Here is a 7,795-nt window from a genome sequence, read left to right as displayed (position 1 = left end):
AGATATTTGGATGATATATTGGCTCTCAATAATGACGACTTCAGTATGTACACTAAAGAGATTTTTCTGCTGAACTGACTTTAAATAAAGCTAATACTAACAATGAACACTGCCCTTTCCTAGATCTTGATATATATCTTTAACGGGAAGCTTAATACCAAAATTTATGATAAAAGAGATGATTTTTCATTTCCTATTGTTAGTTATCAATTTTTAGATGGTGACGTTCCTTTGTCACCATCTTATGGTGTTTATATATCTCAACTTGCTCGATTCGCTCGTGTATGTAACAACGTATTTGATTTTAACGAAAGAAATTTCTGTATTACTGAAAAATTATTACACCAGGGTTTTCGATACCACAAACTACTCAAAACATTTACTAAATTTTATCATCGGTACAAGGACATCATTCGTAAATATAAATCATTTCACAATTTCAAATCTTTTATGGTAATATTCTATACAAAGCAAAAAAATGTCGACATTCACCTCAAAAGCTAACCAAACCTTTAAATAGACTTATTCAGAAAGGATATAGTTACGATACTGTAACGTTGTCAGGTCATTAAAGATGGCATATTTTGGTATTAATATTGATTCACTCATAGGGTCTTTGCATCGGAAACAAACACATTTATTCTAAAACCAGTTGTTGGCATGATACCTGTTATGTTCTTTTCACATATTGTATGATAGTATGATACTAAACCTATAACGGGAGGGATTGTGCTTGATTTTCATATGATGAAGACATAATCTTTCAATCAGTTTAATTGAGGTCTGGATCTGGATTGTCAGTAATTATAGCTGCTAGTAGTCCTTTGTTAATTTATGTATCATTGTCATTTTGATTAGTTTCTTCTGTTACCTCTTCTGATATCGGACTCGGACTTCTTTTAAAAAGAGTTTCACTGTGCGTAATGCTGTGTGTTTGTTTATTCTACATTAGCTAGAGGTATTGGGAGAGGGTCATGAGGGTTGATATCTCACTAAACATGTTTAACCCCCCGCATTATTGCGACTGTCCCAAGTCAGGAGGCTCTATTTTGTTTGTGGTCAAACAACACCTTCTCCTACCTTTTATAGTTTGCCAATTCTAGAAAGAAGAATAGCTATGAAAATTGTGGAGAAATAAAATAAAAATAGGTGCACTTTGTTTATCCTCACATTATATTACCTTAGATAAAAACTAGGGATGTCAATAAGTACTCGAGTATCGCTCTGTAGTACCTAGTATGGAATACCAAAATAATACTGGAGTAATCGGTTGCCTGTTAGATAGTTTATAATAACAACAACAAAACGACGGAGATGATGTAGAAATTATAATTGGTGAACCTCGGCCGGAACGGGTGTTAATTGTTCCGGATCGGCAAACTTCGGGCTCAGCGAGTGTTAATTTTAAGCAAAAAGACCCGCTACTAATATTATCACATGTTGCTATGGGTGGGCGGGGCTTATGAAAGGTAAGTGAAAATCAACAAATGCCGCGTGTCCAATGAAATGAATGGATGATATAAGAAATTTGCATAAAGTATAACCATAATCTTTGATTACTAGCAATCAAAATTAATATACGAATGTTTAAGCTTGATTGTCATTTGAAATGCCTCCGAAAAGAGGTAGGCTATGCACGAGAGCATTTTTCCTCGGCTTGCACTTTTGGCTAAACGTGTCTTAACGATTCTGCAGCATTTATATCGTCAGAGCAATATTTTCGTTTACAGGACTGAAAGTTTCAAAGTTGCGAAACCAACTCGGTCTCTCTAAATATTAAAGAACTAAACAATCTTTGTAAATACGTAAAATTAGATGAGAAACTACGCTGCTAATTTTGAACAATTCTATGGATATTATACTCCGCGTTATTCTTAATATTGTACTAGTTATAAGAGTGATTTAATGTTTTTAAATGTAGTTAACATTTGATTATATATAAATAAAAAGATGTGGTATGAGTGCCAATGAGACAACTCTCAATTCAAGTCACAGTGTATAAAAATTAATCAATTATATGTCTGTTTATGTGATATGGTGCATGTAATAAATTTGTGAAACATTGTATATATCCTATAAGCTGATATTGCTTTTGGAATAAAGTATAAATACAATCCCTCCACCCCCGATGAATGGTTACAGTTATCATCACGCCTTTGTTAATCATTAAATGTGTTTTCTTTACTATGTTATCAAATACTTTCTGCCCTTGGTAATTGTGACTGGAAAAATTTAAGCATTTGGTATTTAAAATATATATACTGACTACAACCTGAAATTATCATAAGTCTAATGCATTGGAGTAGGCTCGGTTTTTCAAATCCTGAGTTAATTGTGGTGACTGACCCACTCAGTACTAATTTGCCACATAATAAGTGAAAGAAGTAATCGCGGTAAATCCCACCAGACCCCCATATATAGTAAAATTGAACACGATGAACAATATATACCCATAGTAGCTGCAAAAGCATTAATGCACGATAAAAGAATCGAATATACATGTACTCTCCGTAAAAGACCATTATCTAAAACGATGATCAGATTTACACATATTGTAAAACAAGCCGAGGTAAAAACGACCCCTTACTGAATAACACAAAAACAGTATTATGATCACCTAAATAACCAAGTTATAAGACAGTTTTGACAATGTTGCATTTATATTACAGAAAAGAATACGTGAAATACATTTTGGCATTTCATATGATCATTGTTTTGTCTGACTGTTAATGATGTCCTTTGGATGTTGGATGTTTACTGATTGATATTTCAGTATCAGGTATATGATGTTTTATAAGTTGTTATTGGCTTTCAGTAACTGCGAGTATTCTCAGATCTTTACTTTGTGTCCTTTTTTTTTCTTTTTTTCTTTGGTTATTTTTTGTGCTTGGTATCGATCTGATGAGTTATGACTTTTTCAACTGTCTATTTTGTGGTTTGAATCTAGAATTGGAAGCAAATTGAAACATGAAGTGTCTATGATGTCTATTGTCATAACGTCTTTGTAGGATTTGTAAGTCCGACTATGAAAGCGGATTGGGTGCGTGTCGAAACGGTAGAGAAACATGGTCATAAGCTATTCTTATGTGTTTTGCATGTTTGGCGTTAATGCAGATCTTTGATAGTATCTGTTGAAATTCAAATAAAAGACTTTTTGTTGCCGCCTGAGTACCCCTCACAGAGTTGTTGCCAGGATTCTTTACATGTAGTGTCACAACATCCTTAAATTCTCCGTCATAAATTCGTCTGAATTTAATAAATTGATAATCTTTCTACATGACTAAATAAGAGCCAAGTCAAAAAGTAGGCTTGGTTTGCAGCAGTAACTTATTTTTTTCTGTGCGATTCAACATTTAATAAAGATACCAAACATTACAAATATCTCCAAAAAAACACATTTTGCTATCCTACACTAAATCAATACAATAAAATGTAAATAATATACTAGGCAGAACGTGTTGTATTTGGAAGTCACTGTGAACACCTCAATACATACTATACTTGTATCGGACTTATGTATGACTACAGAACCCAACCCGAAATAGTGCCAAAGAAATATCAGTGCAGTACTAACGCAAACACTTATAATTAATTTAAATACTAATAAACTAGTTCTACAAACTAGTTGCACAGTTTCTAAAGATAGAAATAGAAAAGGGAAAATCCAATATAACGGAATAGAAATAAATATACACGAGGCATCGGGAATAACGCCCTTATTTCGATTTGACGTAGCTGTGTCTTGAAACACCCTGGACATTCAAACAGACGCCCCACTTAATACACAATTATGAAGAAGTGATACGAATGTCAATGGCCCAACACTCAACCAGATTTCTATTGGCTTGGATGTAAGCACCTATAGGTGACTGCAGGCCTTTAACAATAAAGTTAACTCATACCGTATAGTCAGCTATAAAATGCCCCGAAATGACAAAGTGTAAAACAATTCAAACGAAAAAACAAACGCCTTATTTATGACAAAACATTAAACAAAAACAAATTTGACAACAGACAGTAACTAACGACATATACCGAATTAAAGGCTCATGACTTAAAAGAGAGGCGAAAGATACCAAAGGGACATTCAAACTCATAAGTCGAAAATAAACTGACAACGCCATGGCTAAAAGAAAAAGACCAACAGATAAACAATAGTACACAAAACACAACATAGAAAACTAAAGACTGAGCAACACGAACCCCCACAAAAAATGCTGGCGGGGGGGGGGGGGGGGGGGGGGGGGGGGGGGGGAGGGCTGATCTCAGGTGCTCTTGAAGGGTATGCAGATCCTGCTCCATATGTGGCACCTGTCGTGTTGCTCATGTTAGTATCAATCCGGTAATAAGTCTTATTCGGTAGGTCACATTCGGGAAAAGGAGACAGGATTGTAGTTACGACTTTAGAAAATATCCGCTATCATCTGTGAAACGGATATTCCGTAACGGTCAACCAACTCGTGATGGCGTCCGTAAAATTAACGAAGGGAAGATTTCAACTTCACCATTTGGAACTCTTGGTTTAATAGCTTTCTTGTGAGCAGTAACCCTCTATCAAGGAAATCATGATAGGAAATGCAAACCCCCCTTAACCTGGGAGAGTGGTGTACAGCACAACACAAGAACAAACTGTACAGATTAGACGGAAAGGAACTGACTCTTCAGATTGGGACGAAGCATATCATGTGTTTTACGTCCGGATTGGAGAAGTCCAGGTGACTATGCTTTTATATCCCAGTGAACTATCGAGGTTTTCATTATCAGAAATTATCAGTTTAATATAATTCAGATTGTAACTGAGATGTATATACTTTTACATATTATAAACATCGATTAGGCCACACCAAATTAATTTCTAGTTCTTAAGACTCTTTCCTTTGAAAAAGGGTAGCGAGAGAGCGAAATGTTTATATTTGTTTTTTGGATGGCGAAAGAATTTTTTACTAGTGAGTCATATTATTTTTGAAATATTCAAAACAAAAATCTATGAAAAGAATTTTAAGCAAGCGAGCGATCAGAAAGTTACATAGTTTCGGTGCTTGATGTTTTTATATATCTCATATACTAATACTTATATTTCCCTTCTTTGCTACTCAATTTGCTCTCCGACACCCTGTTTAATCTTTTCACAACATTTCCAAGTATAAAACGGTTAACTTGCAGATAAAAACCTTCAACTTCGTGTAGTAGGATCAACAATGATCCTGCTGAACATGAAAAAGTACAACAGCTTTAAACAGGCATAAATCCATGTGTGATGCAATTGGTAATTGATGCATTGTCATGATCGTATGTTGTTTCAAATAAAAGTATACAAAGCATATATGCATGTATAAAGCTTTTATATACAACCATAGATAGAATCATGTGCAAAACAGTGTAGCCGAGACCATTGATTGGCGCGCTAAAATATCCCATTGACTGGGTCAGATTAGGTGAAAGTTCGTCTGTAACGCCCACAACTCACGACGTATTTATTATAAACATTTAAACTGTGGGGTTGCCAAAGGGTCTCAGTATATATACGAACTACAGTGCACAGTATATTATATACATATTTTATTTGCGATCATAAAATGTACGAAGTCGTCCATTACTATGTAAATTGGGTCGATTAAAAAAAAAAGCTGAATATGTTTCTGTTGCCAAGGGTTTTTCACAAGTACAGTTGTTAGCAGAAAAGATCACCAAACTATACATTTTACCTATTCAAAAACGTAAATGCAAATTTCACAAGGCTTGATCCAAATAGCCTTTTTACTGTCTAATAACTTGCAAGTACGAAAAAGACAGGAAAGAAGTATATTTTGTCTATATGTTTTGTGTTTCAACACTTTTTAAAGTTGATCATGCATTCGTTCTAAAATAAAATTTTGACCAGATAAAAGTTAAAAGATGACATAATTGGACAACCGCAATTGTTAAATCGCTTTGACGTCCGAAAAAAGGATAATAATCAACACATCCATTGTAACTTTTAAAGCCAGTTAAATCCTTTTTTGCTGAAAGAACGTCCGATATCATAAAAATTCATTATCAAAACATAACAAAAACACAAGTAAAGAACGTTTAAGTATTCAATATAAATCAAAACACAAAGGTTATTCCTGATTAGTTTTTCTAATTATTTTATTTAGGCGTTGAGACCCTTTGGTGACCCCACAGTTTAAATGTCTATAATAAATACGTCGTGAGTTGTGGGCGTTACAGACGAACGTTCACCTAATCTGACCCAGTCAATGGGATATTTTAGCGCGCCAATCAATGGTCTCGGCTACACTGTTTTGCACATGATTCTATTTGCGTATAAAACAAGCTGCAAATTAATAAAGGACTGTCCTTCAAAAACCACACCAATTTTTTCTATTCAAATGATTACATCAAATGCTTTATACTAACTCAACAAAAGGAACATTTCAATACAGTCCACTTATTCATTGCTTTGCTGTAGAAATAAACGATTATCAAATCTTTTAAATTATTTATATATATATATACAAACATTTGGATATTGATCTGTGTTGGAGGCCACACCGTGAACTATAGTTGCAAACCTCAATAAATTTGGTCTCTGGTGGAAGGTTTTCTCGTTACAAATTCTTATTTTCAGAAGATTTTGTAAATTGTACAGTTGGATTGATGAGTTATTTTTAATTACCATATAGACTGTCTTGTCAAATTCCATGCTTTATAACTTTGTACTGTCTTAGCAAATATAAAGAAAAGATTAAAAAATTTCAAGGAAAAATTCTTTGTTCTAAAGCAGATAAAAAAGTAAACAATACAGTAGTTTCATTTGTGGTGCCATTTCAATTCATGTACCATGCATTAGCTTTGGGATACTCTTTTATTCTTATGCATGTTATATTGTCATAATTTAAATCTTTCAATTCGGTGGCGTCGGATCTTTGTCTTTGTGGTCTTGTACGGAGCACTTCAAACAAATCGGTAAAAGAATTGTCCAAATCAATCATATTCAACTGCTGTGTTGGGCAGTAATGTATTAGCCTGCGTTTCCACTGTAATTACAAATATTTCACTCCTGTTTATGTTTAGAATGTATATCATATTATATTTGGCAATAATATTGTAGGAAAATAAAGTAGTATTACATTTTAATGGCTTTAGATTGGCCTTTCGTGTACTCAAGGCAGGTGAAGGAAGTCAAATTAGGAGCGCTATAATTGGATGTACGGGTATAATATATTTTTTTATTTATTTATGAATAACTGCAGTGTGTTTATCTACAATATAATTTAAAAAAACATTAAAATATTTTTTTCAGAATTATTTGAAAAGCCTTCCAGAATTTAAGTGGTAAATTTAGAAAATGTAAGACACTATACGCCAGTTCCGAGATACGGTAGTTTGTTGAATCTGCCTTGTGACTTCCATCACCACGTGACAAAAATGTAGGCATCGTCACTTCAAACACTTAAGGGTGAAAAGTTTGATGCTGCACAAAGTATTCGGGAAATTAAAATCTAATGAGATTTTCACCCTCCAGTTCTACGGGAATTGAAATTATGTACTTACGGAATATACATTATATTTCTAAACTACCCAGTAGAATGATGATCCTGAAAGTGCTTCCGAATTTAATAGTGCAGGGATACAGGCTCGCCTTCTATCTGGTAAATGACCTCATACATTTTTAAGGGAGTGCGTAATATTGACGATCTTTTCCGATGAAGGACATGATTCGAGAAATAGCCTAATTGTCACCTATGGAAGAACAAATACTACCGTTTTCCCTGTGGGAACAATGTTTTGAATGTTAGATCTAGATCGTTTT

The sequence above is a fragment of the Mytilus californianus genome, unplaced genomic scaffold, assembly GCF_021869535.1.
Source record: "Mytilus californianus isolate M0D057914Y unplaced genomic scaffold, xbMytCali1.0.p SCAF_5, whole genome shotgun sequence".
Lineage (NCBI taxonomy): Eukaryota > Metazoa > Mollusca > Bivalvia > Mytilida > Mytilidae > Mytilus > Mytilus californianus.
Note: the sequence above shows the minus strand (reverse complement) of the source record.